At 32.8% G+C, this 21,471-nt stretch overlaps 1 protein-coding gene across 1 annotated transcript in view; it reads left to right on the top strand.

Moving 5' to 3' along the window:
* The first annotated feature begins 609 nt into the window (after positions 1-609).
* Positions 610-21,471, top strand: part of LOC146535808 (uncharacterized) — a 60,588-nt gene continuing 39,726 nt past the window's right edge. The window contains exon 1 of the mRNA XM_085191522.1: positions 610-861. The gene's annotated coding sequence lies outside the window, so the exon portion shown is untranslated. The remainder of the gene's footprint in view (positions 862-21,471) is intronic.

Raw genomic sequence — 21,471 nt, 5'->3', positions numbered from 1 at the left:
TGTGGAATAAGACTTTAGATTTGCATCCATCATCCATCAGCCTTTTAAGGTCCACTGCTGGACACAGGCCTCCCCCAATGCTCGCCACTCCGTCCGGTCCTGCGCCCTTTGAATCCAGCAGGTTCCCGCTGTCTTCTTAAGGTCGTCGGTCCACCTGGTTAGATTTGCATACCTTATATTAATTTCAACTTGATACCTCTAAGCTATGTTAAGATAAAAGGTCTTGACCGACGGACAGATGGACACCAAACTGATCCAATAAAGTTCCTTTATTTTCTTTTGAATTACAGAAAACATATTATTATATAAAATTTATAAAATATATGAAATTTTAATGATCACATTATACCATACATTAAATATTTTAATACAATTAAAGACAAAAGTTTAAAAGCAATTTTGGTAAATTCTGTATTAGGTAAAGGTAATTCAATTATGGCGAATGCAGCCAAAAGCGGGCTCCGCTGAGCTCCTGCAAAAACAGCTTTTGACAGCTTGGCTTTGGAGCTTATGCGAAAATTTATAGAAAATTGCATGAACACGCGTTGCGCTCGTAGGGTGCGCGGGAAACCATCGGGGGGTGTATATTTAGAATGTTTCAAGCCGTAGATCCTCAGTCTACGTTCTGCTTGCGGGTGGAGAGCACGTCCCTCCTTCATGCGCTCCGACTTCGACGCACGCCCGATCGCATTTAACATAACTGAAAAATAATATATACTCTATTCTTTCCGTGTTTTGTGCCCTGGACTGGATTTGGAAGTGCCTGTGCCTAAGAATTTTAGTGACTGAATTATTTAAACTTTAACTGTTTTATGTTGTGGATGAATCATTGAAACTTGAAGTATTATAATCGTATTGAAGGTATGTACGTGCTTATCGTTTACTATTGCTACTAATTTGATATCAAGTTCTATTCAACTTTTAATGATATCCATATCAGGATTTTTATTACATTACTATCTCTGGACTGTATAATTTATTGGGGTCCACAGATAGGTTTATCAAAGCCATTGTAGCAGAGATGCTCACACGTAAACACTATTTATTATTTATTTTATTATACATACGAGAAGAAATTTATTGTTTATTCATTTTAATGTTGTTTATGTTGACTCTCGGTAAAACCACTCTAACTTCTCTGTTTGACTAAAGAAACCGCTTCCGTGGTCTCGAGCGCTATTTAACCGACCGTGCACGTTCCAAGTAAAACGGTCAACTGAATAAAATTCATAAATTAGTAGGTACGTGACAAGCGACACTTGATACATAGGAAAAGTGAGTAAATAGACAACTTTCATGACGTTACTTCAAATTTGACGTAGGTAAGATACGTTTTTGGCGCTTTGGTGTAGCTTTTATATTATAAATATAAGATTTCCGGTCAGCGAGCCGTGAAGTGAGGCATGCGAGGAATTTCCACTCTACGGACATTGCAAACAGGAAAATTCACCTTCAAATACCTATAAGAATCCCCTATCCCGTATATTTAACTGACCGAAATCCCGTTTGAAAAAGATTGACTGCATAATATATAATGTTTGTAAAACTGCGATTAATGTGGAGATTATCATTTGTTATTTTAATAATATATGAGGAGCTTTTAACTTAATGATTCATTTATGTTTTGATATAATAAGCATTGCGTGTTTATATTTTTAACAAAATGAAAATAATCCTATAGTCATCATTTTTAAATTTAAGTTTTTTTCTATTTATGTGTTACTTTCACGCTGCATCCCGCAGGGCAGGGTAGGCAGAGGAATACTGGGAATCTAGTGTTAGGACACTCCGTTCCCATTAAGACACTTCTGTTCTCCACTCCTATTTAGGAAACTATTTAATAACAATTTATTATATTCTTTATTTATTTATTTCTTTGTCGATATAGTAGATCAGTGTCGTAAGAAGGTATGCATCTGTTTAAAGACAATATAGAAAAATATAAAAACAAATACATAAATTACACGTGCATTGAACCATGCTGTTCAATCTTTCATAGAAACTAAGGACGTCTTGTTTTATTTTATAATTTATGTCGGATCTCTTTCAAGAATTTTTCGAGCAAAAAATCGTTAGAAGTGTACCGTATGAGGTATCTCTAACACAAATATATTTCGCTACATTCTAAAAGCTTTGTGAAGTTTGAAATTATTTAAGTTTCATAGCATTTTGATATTTTCAGTTGATGTTACGAGTTGATTTTGTTCGTAATTAAGTTGCATTTTTATGTACTTTTTTGCACTATATGTGTAATTTTCTAAAGAAATGCAGTAAATAATATTATTCAGTATAAATTTGAAATATCTGTAAACCTCAGATATTTGATACTAAAGTCACAAAGAAACATAATACAAAAGTTTCCACAAGAGAAATTTCTATATACCACCAATACATCAATAGTGAGGTTATCGTACGTTGAAAGATGATATGAAATGATTTCGCCTTAAAATTTAATAGACGCTCGAAAGGTCTGTATACTATTACCACCAATTAGTCAGTACGAGGCGGTTTTCTTTGATATTAGTAAGACGGTTGTAAACATTAAATTGATCGAACTAGAGTGAAGACCGCCTTGGAGAGTGACTCAGTGAACGTATATAGTTTAATATCGATATCGGCACACCCATCGACAATGCACTTGAAATCACTAATTAGGTTCCATGTAATTAAATCGATAGTATCTTAATAATAAACGAGGCAATTAGGCGCTTCTTGTGGGCAATACACGATTTGTGGAAGTGTTAATTATGGAAGCAATAACGGAAGTAGTTTTTCTTTTATTTTGCTAGTATCTAGAATAGATAAATACAATTTTTCTCTTTTTTTGTTGTAATTCTATACAATATTTAATATTTTATCGGTATATTTATTAGGACAGTCGAATATTCTCATATTACTTTACTACTCACGTAAAAGTGTTCATTATAAAATAAAATGGACTCCTCGAAAATTTTAATATTTGTACTGTATTAAAATATTTCTATTTAAGTTTCTTCTTTTAAATTGTACGACATTAGTATTGTAGTTTCCTCGCCTGGAACTTTCGGGTGTAGGTAATAACTTTTCAAGTACGTTATTTACTTTACTTAAAAGTTTCAGTTTGACATTTCTACTACACTGTTTTCAGAAAATTCATTTGTAATATTTCGTAATAAATTATTTAAACTTCATATATGGCTTCATATAAAATATTTTTTTATTATTACCTGCTGTTAATATATTTCATGAGATTGATGAATTTAGTAATATTGTGTGTTGGGTGGCGAATCTCAACTTGCAAATCGACTTGCAAATACAGTGAAACGCTTGTATTTTAGTATATATAGTTTTGACTATTTAATTTATTTAAAAGGACTTAAAGCACCGCAAACATAGTTTATTACCTAAAACTATTTTATTTATTTTAATTATAACTATGCTGTTAGCGATAGAGTAAAAAGCTTTTAATTATAATTTTAATCATTTATCATATCATCATCATTAATTTTCATATCATCATTTATTTTCATACATAATATATTGAACTAATTGCTTGTGATGATAACGGATACAGCTATGTTTTTATTGATCTTTTTATTTCATACATTTTATAAGTTTAAAAAAGTATAATATTTCTATATAATAGGCCATCGTAGCACAGTGGAACAGCATCTAACTGTAAACATGACAGTTGAGGGTTCGATTACCATTCAGAAATTCAGAATTCAGAATAACTATTATAATAAAATTATTTCTATATAAAATATGATTTATGAAACATTTTTAATATAAACAAACTGTTATAAGAACAACGGGCAAGAGTTTGACCTAACGCAGTTCTCATGTAATCCTCATTTCACGAAAGAGCGTTAAAAGTTTCCAGCTGAAACTTTCTTCTTACATTCATAAACATTTTACTTTGCTAACTTCCAATCCTGTACATTTAATACTTGTATTTTACACTTTTAACAGAGGGGTACACTTTCTCTGAATATTTTATATGAGTGACCGCTATGGAGCTGCAGTATAGTTTATTTATTAATATAGTTTATACTACTATACAAATATAATATACAAAGAAAACTGCCATTTTATATGGATGAAGTAGTTTTTCGTAAAATTGTATATACTTAATATACCTTTGTGTATATAATATAAAATTTGCTATCAATAAAATAAAAAAACTAAACTTAAGTCAAAATATTATTAACTAAAAAAAAAAATTTAATTAGTATAAAATAAAGTAATTTGAGCTCTAAGTATCTAGTAAAGTTTAATTACAGATATCAAAACATATACTATACAAAGCTCATATAATAAAATTCTTCATTATATTTTATGGAAGAAATTTTAAAACCGACAATTAAGAGTTCAAACTCAAAAATATTGTAATAAAATACGGAGATATTGGTTTTATAGTACGTAAAGCTGCGTTATGACGTCACATATCGGCTTTTATTCAAATAAACTGTCAGTTATCAGTGAAATAAAGTCCTTTATTGGCTAATTTTACAACCACTTATAGAACTCGAACGTAAGTTAATAGGCGCCTTAAGTGGTTATAAAATTTATAACAACTTTTCAAATTTTTAGGCAGCGATTCATCTTCATAAATAATAAACGATCAAATTACTACTTACACAATTTATGTGTTTTCTGCTTTGGTCGAAGTTTTGAAATGTGGGACCTATATTTTGGCTTTTTTCTTACTTTTAAAATTATATGCCACGGCGAGTTTTGTTCGACTTTATGAAAACTTAACGTCATAAATCTTTATAAATATATACCTACATATTGCACTGGAGCGACCTGGACATAAATATTTAGGAAATTAGTGAACAAAACTGAGTAATAATAGTTGCAGGGTAGACTGAGGGTTGATCTTTTATTGTGCACTAAATACTAAGGAAAAAACTACAGCTTCTGTCAGAAATACTTTATTATTTATAAAAAAATTGTAGAATTTTTTTATTTTTCCAGATTTTTATTAGCTATCAAAGAGACCATGTTATCTATATATATTTGTATTTTATACAGATAATTAAAAAATATATTTTTCTACTTTGCAACAAATACAGTACGAAACTAGAAAAATAACCACAATCTTACGTACCTAATTAGGTTAAGTATTCCATAAATTCTATGAGAATTATAGAACAATTTATTCAAATTGAAAATCGGTAAGGAAAATACCGCAATGTTTAATTAAATAATTATACAGGGTAAAAATACATAAGTATACGCTGGTGGCATTAGCACATAATGAATGGACTTCAAAATAAACTTACGTCAATAGCTTAGCTGACTATCATTCTTGAAAAATTTTATAGATAAAGGAGTATATAGGTACAAAACTTTTTTGTAATACTAAGAATATATATATTTTTTATTTTGGTAGGACAACAATCTGGAGAAACTTTTGTTGAAATTGTTGTCCATTTGTCCTACTTTCATCGTGTATGCATTAGACGCTAACTAATTTAAGCACAAGTGTCCTCTTTAATAAATTACAGTACTTTTAATAAATTAATATTTTTTAAATTCTTTATTTCAATAAAGATAAGTTAATATCGCGACCGTCGTTAAAAATTATTAAGTAAATAGAAGCAATACTCACACCCGCTGCGTAGATTAGTACCTATAGAATGATCGATGGCATTCGCAAGCACATTTCGTAGCAGTCGTCGGTTATAATATTTAGCATAGTTGTGAGAAGCCTATATAATTCGACCGTATGGACTAAAAAAATAAAAAAAATGTCTATAGCTGTGGCTCATTTTAAATATTTTCAAACAAAAAATCTTATAAACTTATGTATTTATTCTAAGGTTATCGTTCTAGAATATTCGCTAGAATAGTTTTGGTTATGCTAAGAAAGGTTCTAGAGCCTGCCAGAGATCTTGAATTATTTATACAGATATTTTGTTTCGATTTCGTAAACACAAAGGGTTTCTTTCTACCACGTATGAATGACAAAGAATTTTTCTTTAAATGTTAGAATTTTAAAGTCAATTGTTTTGAATTTTTAGCAGTTTTAACTTCATATTTTTTTATTATTTGACAGCTTTACACTGTATTCCATATAGGTCAACAGAGGCCTAGTGATAAAACATTACGTTTTTCGTATTCCGCCGTACTATCCCTGTATCCCTCTTTTTATTCCATTATAATATAAAAATTTAAATACTAATAAAATAATAATAAAAATAAAATGATCTTATGGTTGTTATTTTCAATAAGGCTTGGTATCTAACAATCGTGAAAGGCACCCTTCCGAGATTAATTATAATTAACCCCCGGATATTGGGGTGAATAAGTACAAACGATTCAAAAACATATCATATGAAATTCAAAATTATATTTTGATTAAGTAGGTACTATACCTATCTACGGTGTGTTCTGTAAGGTAATTTCATCTTTCATTTTATTAATAGTTAACCCTTTCCCTTTATAAGGTTTTGTTATTGAGAATTTAATTTCATTTGTAATGAAAAATAAATTCATTGGTAAATTAATAGCCTTTTAATTTTATTCGGCACAAATTTATGGATATTTAAATATTTGTGATCTCCTAGCCAGTTAGATAAGTGCGGCGTTGGGTTCTGGTATTTTATCTATATCTATCTAAAATGGATAAGCAATAAAGTATTAAAAGCATAAATATATTACCTATGCCGGTATTCCTACATTACGGAAATGCATAAAGATTATAATATAGAAAAAATTACCTCGTGGAACATTTCGAAATTTTAAAATTTACTCAAATGTCATTTAAAACTCGACTTCTGTTTTACAATGAAGCACCGAACACTCTATCTCAGTCGTTAACGAGCGATACATCAGGGTTAAGGGTGTGCGATCAATATTCAATATCCGGATAGAATTCGCCTCTTCCGTTTTGCGGATATACAAACTAAACAAATATATAAATATTTTTTATTTATATTTTGGAGATTATTAATATTTTAGTTGGTAATCCTGTTTTTACTGTTAATAATCTAAAAAATATGCTATAAATATTTGTCAAAAAAAAATCGTGGTGTAAGGGCAGAAAGTGTGACTGTAAATGTAATTATTTAATTAATGGCAATACGCAAAAAATACGGAAAGTGGAGAACGGAGAGCCTTTAACACTAGGTTCCCTCGGCCTACCCGATTGACCGACCGATTTACTTATTATATTTTATTTAAGTATTTAAAAATAAAATAATATATCCTACAAAATATATATTTTACATTACATATATTTTAAAGCATATAACGCAGTATGCTTGAGAGATTTAATAAGAAAACTGAGCTCTTTCAAATTTCGTACCGTAGAGTGTATAACTTGTCGGGTCGACATTAAATAGGTACACACGCGAGGAAACTTCACAAACACTATTATTGAAATTTTCCCTCGTCGTCTAATAAACAAAATTAAAAGTTAAAGCTTCTTACAAATTGTATTTCAACTTAGTAATTAATATTTCGTTCACTTTTAATTTGTTTTAATATTATTATTTTTCATATAATAATAAATTAATTATTATTATTTAAACCATTTAAAAATACGTTTTAAAATAAATTCCTTCTAATATTCATATATTAAGGAATATGTATGGATAATTTAAATTACTAGCTGCCTAATCTAGCATCTACTAGCAGCGTCTCCAGGACTGTGTACTCTCTCGTATTAGCTAATTTATGTAGAATCAGTTAGAATTGCTCGCAGAATCTCACCCACCAACACACTCGTTAAGGCGCCTTGCTAGTTGGTGAAGTTGTTAGCGGAATTCTACCAGTTAAGCGATAGATTCTCGATTCGCATGCAATTACATTCAATTTAAATTCAGTATGCAGTTTTGTAAGATTTGAGGTTAAGCTAATAAGTTTTGAGTGCTTCTGTAATTTTGGAGTAATTTTGTGCTATCTAATTGAACTTTCATTTTTTTTATTAATTTCACGCTGTATTTTGTAAACAGCAGGGGAGGCAGAGGGAACCTAGTGTTAAGCCACTCCGTTCTTCATTTTACTATGAATTCTGGAGGAATTGCGTATTGAGTAAGCGAACTAACTAACTCTTGTGTTATTCCTCACAATCATTATAGATTTCAAGTTTACTATAAAAACAAATCTAATTTACTTATTCAAAACAAAATACAAATATTAATAATCAAAAATATATATATTGACATAAATAAAATATAATCAAAAAGAATTTATTTCAAAAACACATACAGATTTGATCTCGGTCAAGTATAACAGCGAGTTCGTTGTACCTCACATCTCACGGTCCGTCCGACCGCGTCGCAGGTGCAGCGCGTACACCTGCCGGCCCGCCAACTTACCATAAAATGCGATTCCATTCTACCCTGCATGAAACAATGCTATGTCTGGTACCTAGGAGTGAGCAGGACGGAGATACAATCACGGCTGACATTAACTCAATATAGGGAACGTCGATGGTATATCAGTTTTTACTGGCGCAAAAACTATAGGAATTTCATGTTTGAGATGGACTCTGTAATCGGTTGGCTGGGATTTTTCTTAATATTATATTTTTTTATAGTTTACTATATTAACGCTACTATAGTGTGTTTTTATATGCGATGGCTTTGGGTTTGATTCCCATTAGGTGTAATTTTTAAATGTATATATAAAAAAATATATACTTCTCCGGTGTGATACTAACTAAATAAAAAAAAAAGGATTAAATTAGATAGAATATCTCTCTTTTATGCTTATTTACCAACTGTGGAAGATGCATTTTAAAAAACCACCAAGCAGGTGTAAACGTTGTTCTGTCTCGCTCTAACATTTTGATTTTTAACTCTCCTGCATTGCCCCGGGCGCTATTCGCTTTCTCGCAGTTTTGTTTTACTTTTGTCTGGCGTAAGTCTTGCGCTTGCTATTTGTTTATTAGTTTCGATTGAGTTTCGCTTACTTTTAATGTATAATAAATAGTTTTAGTATATGTTTTATTAAAAAAATAATTATATTACTATATCATTGAAAATTCAGTTTGGTTTTTATTGAATGAGGCACAAAGATGTGACTGTACCATGATGGTTGTGGGTTTAATCCCTACTCGAGGAAATGCATCATTATTTATATTAATTAATATTTAATTTCTTCGCTCTGTATCAAGGCATGAGTCCGGCGTTGAGTTCCGCCACTCAATACGCATGCCTCGAAAAATTCTGTGGAAAATGGTAAATAGAGTGTTTTACAACCGGGATACAGCGTGAACCATGATTTAATTTTTGAAATTCCTCTATCAATAATCCAGTTTCATCTTTATTGAAATAGTTCATACAAATAAAAATCAATTAATATGAACATTGAAATACAAAAAAAGCGAAGCGAAGCTATTGTTACAAGAAATTACAACAGCCAGCCAAACGGATTGCGATATCAAAACATCAAATCAATATAGGAGCGTGTCCGAATCTCCATTCATAGAATAACGGGCGGTAGTTGTGTTTAAAAACTTTTTCACTTCCATACCCTTTTGTTTCTTTTAGTATTGCTCTATTTACGAGCTCGTATAACTGTTGTGTTGTTTCGAACTTAATATTGTATTGAATCTTTCTATTATTTAGGTAATAATTATTTTTATAATACGTCTAACATATTATTGGAAAGGAGAAACGGAAAGTGGAGTTCGGAGTATTTTAATACTAGGTTTTCTTTCTGCTTATTCTGCTGCATGCGGGATACAGCGTGAAAGTGATAAAATTTCACATTTAGTGGGATATTCGCTACATGAATCTTCGGTCCAGAAACCAGAAAAATATTTAAAATAAAGAAATCATAAATTAATTTTCTCAGGCACTTTTATAAAGTGAATAAGTAAGTAGGTCTAGTGAACTCAAGACTATTCAATATGAGGAACTGGCACGCCAAGACGAAGTTTTTAAAAGTCACGCCGCGAGTCGCTGAACAATACTCCTTAATTAAAACCTTCATCGTCAGACGTGTGCGAGGGAACACACCGCATAATCATTTCATTATAATTGGTGCGGAGATATTAAGACAGACTAATTTCAATGCAGTCATTTATAAGAAAACCGGTCAAGTGTGAGTCGGATGCGTGCACGAATGATATCGTACTGTGAAAATTATTAGAAAAGTCATGTTTTATGGAAGTCCTTATATATTTATGTTAGTCTGTTTTTAGGCCATATTTGCTGTTAAAGCGGCAACAGAAATACATTATCTTAGTAATAGAGTACCGTTTTACCTTTTGGGTGCGGAACCCAAAAAAATATTCTTAACAATTTGTCTTCTACATAGTCATATCTATCTATCAAGAGCCGATGAACCACTCCTTCGCAACGAACAGGCGGGCTTCCGCCCCAACCGTTCGTGCATAGATCAAATCAACACCCTCCGCATCATACTCGAACAGGCATCAGAATGGCAGAGAGAGCTATACCTAACCTTTGTCGATTTCGAAAAAGCCTTTGACACGTTGAGATGGTCTAGCTTATGGTCCCGCCTGATCACCATCGGTGTCCCGCCAAAAATCGTACATTTACTGCAAGCCTTATACAAGAGTTGCTCTTGCAAAGTTCTGCACGATGGCCTTCTTTCCGAAGATGTAACCGTGCATGCCGGTGTCCGGCAAGGTTGCCTCCTCTCACCTCTCCTCTTCTTGATTGCATTGGACGATGTTATGCGCAATGTGTGTGAAAAGGGGCGCCGTGGAATAGAATGGGGGATAAGCGATGTCTTGGAAGACCTGGACTATGCTGATGACATATGCCTACTTAGCCATACTCGCAACGATATGCAGTCAAAGCTTGAAGATCTGAAGCTAGAGGCATCTAAAATAGGGCTTAAAATTAACATCCGAAAAACCCAAGGGATGAGATCTGGAGTCAAGAACTCAACACCGCTGCAAATAGGCACAGATATTGTAGAACAAGTTCACAACTTCACATACCTCGGTAGCGTCGTGTCAGTAGCAGGAGGTACAGAACAGGACATCTCTTCACGAATTGCCAAGGCCCGAGCAACTTTCACGCAGCTACGACCCATTTGGCAGTCACGTAAATTAACCCGTAGAGTTAAACTCAGGATCTTTGGCTCTAATATAAAGTCAGTGCTGCTTTATGGTTGCGAAACGTGGAAGGTAACCAAAGCTGTGTCGCACCAGCTTCAAGTTTGCGTAAATCGATGTCTTCGCCAAATTCTTGGTATCCACTGGCCCGAATTAATTTCGAATGTCAACCTTCGTGAACTTTGCCGAGAATCTCCAATCGACCAGCAAATCAAACGTCGCAAGTGGAACTGGATTGGGCACACGCTGCGCCGAGGTCCCGGCCATATTCCGAAGCAGGCAATGGATTGGAACCCTCAAGGAAAGCGCAAACGTGGCCGCCCCAAGCAAACCTGGAGACGTTCAGTTTTAGACGAGGCGAAAAAGATTGGCAAGACTTGGAACGAAATTAAACGAGAAGCTCAAGATCGTGCAAAATGGCGAAACTCTGTGGATGCCCTCTGCCCCAACTCGGGGACATAGGAATATAAGTCAAAGTAAGTCATAGTCATATCTATTCATTTTGCTTACGTTTGTAGTACCTAGTACATAGAGAGCCTAGTGACAAATCAATCCATTCGATATTTTACGCAAATTTAGAAACATTAATATGAGATGGCGGACTAAATTTTGCATCGATTCTTACTCTCTATTCTCTATTCTTTCATAATGAATCTGCGTCCTGATAGTGTCAAATAATTGATATTTTAATATAATTCTTCCCACGGTTAACGTAAACTAGGATAAAAAGTGACCTATGTCCTGTTTAATGCTTAAAGCGCTCACTTCGTGCGTTTCTAATTTCATTTTAAATGCTCAGAATTTTAATATAAAGAAACATACGTTTGCAAATTGTAACATTATTAAATAAATTAAAGTTTATATAAATTATATATAAGTAAAAATATTATTTTAATAAAATTAATATCAATAAGTACTAAGTGTACATTATTTATAAATAATATGCTATTTTAGCTTCATACATATAGTATGAAACCGCATAATATAGTAGAGCAGGCAAAAGAAGTCCAGTGTCCACTCTGTCTTTCACCTCTTTTTCAAGACATAAGAGTTGCGGAACTTAACGTTGCGCTTGTCTTCTAAAATGAGTGAAATGAAAACAAGAATGTGCTTTGTCTTCTAGAGCGAGAAAATGAAAATAAATATTATCTCATGTGGGAATCGAACTTACGACCTGTCAGTCTGTGCTTCTTCATCACGGCGGCCTCTAATAATAACCTAAAACTACAATTATCATTTAAAAAAAAATTAATAATGTAATTATAATATAATTATATATCCATTCTATGGGATAAATATCGATGCGCCGCCGTGAGTTACTGTGGCGTGTGACGCTAACAATAGGTTTGTTCCTGGAGTGCAATGTGCTGGTACGGAGCTAGATTCGTTTTGCTCTCACCACGTTCTTGCTGGTCTAGACTGTATATTTCTTAAAGAACAATTATAGATATTTTCTTTATACATATATTAATATTAAAATTTTGTTTAATGTTAAAACCAAAATCGACAATAAGAAATCTTAATTGATTCCAAATAAAATACACAAAGAATTAACTAAATTCTAATATATTAATAGAACTATAAATTTACATCGCAATCAATCATTTTGATATATACTATAAAGATATAATACTCTTTACGACGGACCGTTGTTACTGAAACTTCGCTTACGAGTATACGCGAACAAATCAAATAAAAACCTTTTACTTTGAACGCAAACATGTGAGTTTATTAAAACAAAACATGGACCGAACTCATTTTCAATTCCAGGGAAGGAGTGCAACATCGCTTTTAGCATTCACGAGGCGCCCGCGCGCGGTAGGTGTGTTTAAGTTGAATTATCTTGATCTGACTGACATATTCTCCAAGAAATACTCAAAACAATAAGTGCCTTAATAATTTTGATTAAGAGAAACTTGTTTTGTGGTGAATATTAAGTCAAATCAAATCAGCTTCACGCTGTATCCCGTATTCAGCTTGATAGGCAGAGGGAATCTAGTGTTAAGGCACTCCGTTTTCTACTTTCCGCCGAATTATTGCGTGGTAGACCTCAACGTCGTCCTTTTGGCTTGGTGCTAAAGCGAGAAAATAAAATAAATAAATTAATAATAACTTATTTCTTCAAATGGGAATCGAACCCACAACCGTCGCTAGTGCTCCTGCGCCACCACGCCATCTGGTGAATATTAAGTAGCTGGCAATATCACAATGCTAACTCGTGATTGCGAATATTAATTCCTGACTCACGTTCGATTAAAAGGAGAGATTTTGGACAGGATGAATGAACGTGATTTACTAGAATAATGATGTTTTTTTTTTAAAGTAGGCGGATATAATGACTTCGTGATGGGAAGCATCTGGGTTCTGATGAATACGAATGAAGACATGCATTTAAAATCGAATAAAATATCTATTTAATCAAAAAATTTATTGTCTAATGTGATTTATGGCGGCCCATTCAGTGCGATCTCTTGTCGCTCGTTCTTCTTATTGTCGCGTTCAAATTTGGACGAAAATATTCGAATATTGTCGCGTTTTGTATTTCATTTACGTTCTCGACGTGCAATGAATTTATCTGTATGTGTTTTTGTTTGTAAGTGTTTTTCTCGTATTTGTCACTATGACAATGTAGAAGGGCGTCTGGGTCGTTATACAAGATTTAATTTCATAATGGCCCTTCGCCGGTACCGCAATCATTAATGATGATTTTATATAGATAGAGACCTAAGTACTTTTACAGGAGTAAGAATATATTTAAATAAGTAGTGTAAGCATTTCGAGCAGGTCCTTAAAACAGTGTTTACAGATCTTTCTAAGAAAGCGAAAGGCACGCTGGTTTATGTTTCCATTAAGCGATAAGCGTTATACTTTGTGTCGCTAGCGCGTGTTTGTTCTTGACAGTTTGCACCTTGCAGCTCTGCTAATCCAGTACGGAATGTTCATCTAAATATAGAACTGTATCGCGAGATGATTGCAGTCGAACGAGTTTTGCGGTCTGCTTGCCGCTTCTGTGGTTACATTTTTTCCGCTCATGCCCCGCTCGTTCCAGTTACAGTCGCTATTTCGTACTAGAAAGCTACTACATTTTTTTAAATAAAAAGTATTATATATACTATGTCAAAAAACAAATAATATAATTCTTAGATATCATTAATTTTCTAAAATGACACTTTAGCTAACTCTACAAAAAAATCACAGCACATTTATTTTATGAACGTAAACACGCGAAATCGCGTCGTTCCTCTGTCGCCATAAATCATTACCATCAAACAGTCCTCCTTACGGCCACGTCGCCTTTCATCGGATGCTTTCAGTCTGGCTTTTATTTAATTACAATAAGTGATTCGCCCATAATTCCGTCAGATATTTGTAAATATGAAGAAAAATAGAATAAGCGCGGAAATATACGTTACGCTTTTCTTTAATATATATAAAATTTATTTATTTACTGCAAATGTATTGTTCTACATATTTGTCGTATTTAGAATGTAGAAAAAGTTTATATTTTTAATTAAAAGGTATTTTCTTAATATACATTTATAAATAATTAATATTTTCTTAATATACATTAATAAATAATTTTAATACTTATATAGATAGATGTAATAATAAATATACCTATATATATCTTTTTAAAGGTAAATAAGACCTTTGAATACGTCATGATTAAGCTGTACTATCACAGTTGCCACGTTGGCAATAAATTGTGATTAAAAATAATGTTCTGGCGTAGGGAATTCAAGTTAACAATAGGCAATGATGGAGATGTCTCTGTATGAAGATGTTCACTTGGGGTCTTTGTTGGGTTTGACAATACAATATTTTATTAGGCTGTAAGCCCTCGCTGCCCACGCCTCTGCTAATGGCCAGGATTGTATAAAGATGTAAAAATGAATGGTTCAGTTTGTAAAGGACCAATAATAAGTTCTCACATGGCTGTAAAAGGATCATTGTTAGGATTTTTTCAGCTTATCGTGGGTTTATATGGGTCTAGGTGTCAATCGGTGCGGTCCGGGCAGGTGTACCGTCCTGGCCGTCCAACCAGTCGAGGGATACAAATGGTCATAATTTAATTCTGCAGCTGCCCGTCCACCGGCGCGGCGGTCGGCGGTCGAGCTCGCATTGCTTCTTCCTTTTGTAATAATGAATTCCAGAAAAATTTCAACCGCCAGTCATTATTTTTAATTTGTGTTCGGTTACGCTCGGCGTGAGTTGTAATTAGATGGTATTTTCTGACGTTACGCCGAATTAGCCGTCTTATGTCTGTACGATAGTCCCGATATGAACATTAACAAGAGATTCAAATTAAATGTAGCCCGAGGCGGTAATGCCACTTTCAAATTTATGATTTTATTACAGTAGTCTATAATTTGTTATTGAATGTTATTATTTTAATAGCTATTTAGATGCAGTGATTGTTTTTCGAATATAAGTATTAAAATATATGTAGTTTAAATTGATATTAATCATCTATTATAAATAATATATTTATAGATTTAAAGTACATTCTATTATTTAATTAATTGAGGTTAATAATATTCTAAGCAAATAATTGCTAAGCTTTACAGCTTCATTAATCACGTTTAAAACACTTCATAGATAATTTCGAAGAACCACATCGTGCGTTCATCAACCCAAAGTACATACATAGGTATATTAGATATTTTCATATTGAAATTGTTTTAATATGAGAAATATATGAAGAAAATGTCTTAGAGGCGTGCGGCTCGCAGCGCCAACCGTTAATCTCCTTTGAATAAAACATAAGATGCTCGATAGCGTTCTATTAGGGTTAAGGCATATTTGATACGAGAACAGCTTACTATTAACAATATGGGGAGTACGCCATCGCCGGGCGTAATCTCTACGCACGCCCGCTTAATGTTGGAAGCTTTTGGAGAACGCTTAATTCTATCTCAATAAAAATCTTTGAAAAGGGGAATTCTTAATGCTATGTTAATAATTAAAATATCATATCTCTAGCTTTGCATCTCGTTTTGATGAGATAAAATTTTAATATAGTTGATGTAGGAATCTTAATTAGTTATTACTTTATTAGATAATAATGTCTTTGTATATTTTATTGAGATTTGGATGCAATTGTATACTCTCTATGTTTTGAAAATAAATTCTTTTTGTTAATAAAAGTCGTTGCCAGTATTACCACTACTGTTTTAATAATTAATGTTAAATAATTATTAAAATGGTAATGCATGTTGTTTTCTGTAAAATTTTTTGTGTTTTCATCATAAAAAATAAATGTTTTTTTAATTCGATGTACTTTATAAAATTGGTTTGTTATTATACAAAAATAATGGAATTTTAAATGGAACTTTGAAAATATAAAATACTTAATTTATCTATATTTTTTAATTTTGCTTTACATTACTAATTATGAGACTATAACATTTGATACCTGCCTTATCTCACCAGGCAACCAACACTAATATATTCAAAATTACTTGCTATAAACCAAATATGTACATTGTACACTGATGAGAATTCCAACCTGTACAAATGATAAACATATACATATATATATTATATACACTACACGAGAAGTCTACCAGATTACAGTATCAAAGGTAAACCAACCAACTAAGCAACGTTCTTGAGTTAAGATGTACCAAACGGATAGAGTTCAATGCATCTCATACTATTCGATGGTTTATCTTCAATAATTATGCGTTAGTCTTCTTAATAGGATATTAAATATTAATATATGTAAGGCGTCGTTCGCACAATCTCATCGTTTCAATTAACCCGCCCACGTAACGCATAAACCTCGAACTCTGTACGGCTCGATCAATTTGCTTTATCTTTGGGTACCTCTTATCGCCGAATAAAATATTTACAGCACAATAAAAGTCGTCCCGAAATAATAAACCTCATAACTTGATAATGAAAGTTTGGGGCATAAGCTACGGGGAGATATCAGTATATTCTATAGACTATGAACGATAGGTTGTTAGATTTGTAATATATTCGTGAATTGAGAGTGAATGTTCACGATTGAAGTAAAGCTTCACGATTATATAGGCTAAGGGAACCTGGGAACCTAGTTTTAAGACTCCGTTCGTATAAAGACACTTCCGTTACATTTTGACACTCAACGGTACTCAACGCCGGTGATAGAGCACGGCGGCAAATATATTATAACGTTAGAAAACCACTCGATTACCTAACGAAAAAAGCGTTTAGTATAATCAGTTTCTCAAGAAATACAGAACAAAAGATTTTACCTTAGCAATTCCAATAGCTAACGTTACAGTAAAACAGGAACAAAATTAGATGGTATATACTTGATTAAAACGTTCATAGGAACAACGCAGTGAATACAGAATGTTTTGCTTCCGCATTAAGGAATTCTTATTGTACTCGTAGTTGGTACAGTAGGCAGTGCACGTCACGAGGAGTGGGCGGCGGCAGTGCAGCCCCGAGCCGAGGGTGGCCTACAATTCACTAATACGCTTTGTTTGCTCTACGTTTCCTTTACCGTGACCTGTATTGAAACGTTTATTTTGAAATAACTTATTAATATTAATATATTATATAAATATAAAATTTCAAAATTTTATATTTTGAGGCCAGTCGTGGCGCAGGGATAGATTTGATTCTCACACTAGGAATTTTAAAATTAATATTTCAATTCTCGCTCTTGGAACGAGGCAAAGCGCAGCATTGAATTCAACACATAATGCCTCTAGAATTCGGCGAAAAGTGGATAACGGAAGTGTCTTAATCGAAACGGAGTGTCTTATCACTAGGTTTTTATGCTCCCTCTAATTACTATTTGCGGTATACAGTGTGAATCTAAGAAGACAAAAAAATGTATAAATGCCAAATAAAACGATTTTACATTTCTCTCATAATACTGTACCTAATTAGGAATTACTAGGACTTGTCCGACTGTCATTTCTATTCTCGAGAACATTTTACGCCTATCCTATGTCCTATTATATTAGTTAATGCTAAGTTAGTTCTGTACTCAATTAACAGGAAATATTGACGCCCTCGGGGCGCAGGGCTACAAGCGTGAACGCGACGGTTGTGGATTCGATTCCCACTTGGAGAAATTAATTATTATTTATTAGTATTTTCATTTTTTCTCTGGAGTAATAAGGCAAATCACGGCAGAAAAACTCGACAAAAGTGAGGAGTACTAGGTTCCCTTTGCTTGCTCTGCTATATGAGGGATATAGCGTGAAGCTGATAAAAAATATAAATATTTAAACAAGTTTTATATATCAAATTTAATACACGACAGTTACAACGAGCGTATCAAATTGTATTAAAATGCTAAATATGTAATTATTTTATGTATAAACAGTACCATATTTATTTTTGAATTACTTTTACGTGAATTAGTATAGCTTAACTCATTTAAAATTCCATGTTGATTTAAATAGTGTCATTCATAATATTGCTATGGCCGGCACGTTTTAAAAACTAATCGCACCGGATCCACAGCTAAAGATGGAGTTATTCTTTGAAAATTTTATGGTAATACTTATACACCTGCCGAATAAATTTTACTATGGTTAGTGATTGTATTTTCTTGGACGGATTTGAACTCTGCGACGAAATCGTAGAGGCGAGTTATGGCGCAGGTTCATAAGTGGGAAGCGGAGTGTCTTAACTCTAGGTTCCCTCTGCATAGCCTGCTTCATGATGATATAGCGTGGAGCTGATAAATACAATATATAAGGCCTCCTTAAGTTGGCTGCACACCGTAACGTCATAGCCATGTTTGAGCTGCGAGTGCACTTGACTATGTAAACTTATTTATATAAGCGCACCGCTAGAGGTGTTATGTAAATTAATAGATGAATACAGCTATGACAAGCACGTTTATCGGATTATATCTATTTAAATATATTTAAAGTATTAACCTGTTAAATAAATTCATGTAATAATAATACTATTTAATTTTTTGTAGGTAGGTATTTTCAACTGGCATAGCTTAAATGAAAACACAATAACAAGTATATAACGAGTGTTTCTTAGGAAAAAAATCTAGCTCGTGTTAGGACATTTCGTTTCTAATAAGTTTAAAGTAACCAGAACCAGGAAAATTAAAATATTATTTCCTCGAGTGGGAATCAAACCCACAACCCACTACGCCTAGATTGGCTGGATTTCTTAGAAACGATTCAATTCCCATATAAAACGTATTATAACTAAATAGTTTATCTTATAACAATCTCAACTACTAGTTACTTAAGAGAGTACTGTTAACTTTAATATTGACAGGGTTTTTTATCATACACTATCATCTGAGGTCCATCAAAGTATCCATTCGCCTTATTATCGTAATACGAGAAAAAAAAGTATTAACTTATCGCCGCTGTCAGTAACGCTAATCTCGCATCTAGTGGAATGCCCGGACGCGCGGTTGTTTCGAAATGGCCACTGAACGCATTATCACTCGTTAGTGCGGTGTCGAAATGGTTGACAGTTTTACTGTTTATTTAGTACTTTCGTGCTTAATAAGTATGGAAGTTAAGTTTATTTTTTTTTATTATATTTCCTCCAGAATTCGGCGGAAAATGGGGAACGGAAGTGTTTTATTTGGATTGGAATGTCATAGCAATAGTTTCCCAGGTTCCCTCTGCCTATCCTGCAATGTACAGCGTATAGCTACATATAAATTATTGAAAATATGAAAGTCACCACAAATTGTATCATAATAAATATTACAGTATAAGGAGGCTAAATCAAAATTTCTATTTTCAAGCGATTAAAAAGTTTTTTTTCAATCCATAAAGAAATTAAACAAAAAATATCGATCAAACTATTTGAAACATGATAAATGATTCAAAAAGCAGTCGCTGCGATAGCTTATAAATCGACGGAGCGGCTCTCTCAGCATAGCGAACGATTTGTGTAATTAATGTTCTGGTTCTGTTAACTTGACAAAGGGCAAGAGAATCTAGATCATTATTGCATATTAGAAAGGAGTTTGGATAGTTTATTAAGCATAATCATTGCTTAAGTTGAAAATATTCTGTTGGTTAATAAGATATAGTTAGTAGGTTTGTTCGACCTAAATTCAGTTCAGATAATTTTAATTAATAAGAGAATATAAAAAAGTAAATGATTTTTTAGACTTTTAGTACTTATCTATCTTTTGTTTTTCCATTAAGCATATTATAGAAGAGTATTCCACTTAAGTTATACCTTTTGAAGATATCAAAGTGCTTATTAGAATTTGATATGAAGATATTTCAATATAGCGGATATATCTCCCATACAAAAGTATATGGCATCATAAAAGCATAAAGCTAAAATTACAAGGTAGCTCTAAGTAGCGGTGTATACTATTCAAATAATGAAATATCTGATTTCGCTTATTACACACCATCCATATGTAGAACATTGACCCTATAATTTGTTAGTATCGATAGACCGACAAACAAAGATTACACTCGCCAGATTCGGATGACCAGATAGATAGATAGATACATATATAAATAGATAGATAGATATTTATATTATTCGAATAGAGCCGATCTATAAATGATGAGTTTCATTTCAGATTAGATCATATCCTACATCACGAGTGATTGATGGGTCCCGTTCGAAATTACTTAGTAATTCTATTACCACTGCCGTATTGTTTTCTCTCCCAATTATCATCGTATTAGCATGCCCGAGCCTCTTTTGTAAGTGATTCTATTAATATTCTTAGTTTCGTAAGTGATATTTGAAAGCTCTGAAGCTTTCGAGATTTGGAAGCTTTTGTGGAGTCTTCTATATAAATTGAAAATTACTTAGAGATTGTTTGGTATACTGAACACTCAGGAAATGAAAATATTTATTAACATTTATATTTTCATTTCATCGCTCTGGTGTCGAGACAAGGAGCAGCGTCGAGTTCCGCCACTCAACACGCAATGCCTCCAGAATTTGGCGGAAAGTGGGGAACGGAGTATCTTAACACTAGGTTCCCTCTGCCTATCCTGCTGTGTGGGAGATACAGCATGAAGCCGAAAAAAAAACTTATGTGATGATGCTAGTCTTGACCGGTTAACATTTCTTGTCAATGGTAAGTGAGCAACAAGTATATTATTTATTATACAGTGACTGAGCACAAACATAGAATCTCTTGCGTGATTAGAATGGCCATTGTTTATAACATGTTTTATTTATATTATAAACAGTTTGGAGAACAATTACAATATAACAATGATACATCGTTTTTGAAGCTCAAATCTGTTTTTTTTTATAGTCATTTGAAATTAAAATAACAAATTAGGTATTCAAAACTATGATACCAACGCTACTGTCTTTTTAAATATTTTTTCAGCTTAAATATATAGAAATAATTGAATATTTTCTCTGAAGTAAAATCATACATTATATTTTATTAAATTTTTTTCCAAAAAATATTTCTCTATTTTTTTTTCTAGCATAGAAAACTATAAATAATAGCTATAATTAGA

This window comes from Heliconius melpomene, chromosome 10 (genome assembly GCF_056956725.1).
Source record: "Heliconius melpomene rosina isolate 202511_hmr_F chromosome 10, ASM5695672v1, whole genome shotgun sequence".
Lineage (NCBI taxonomy): Eukaryota > Metazoa > Arthropoda > Insecta > Lepidoptera > Nymphalidae > Heliconius > Heliconius melpomene.
Note: the sequence above shows the minus strand (reverse complement) of the source record. Positions and strands in the feature narration are given on the sequence as shown.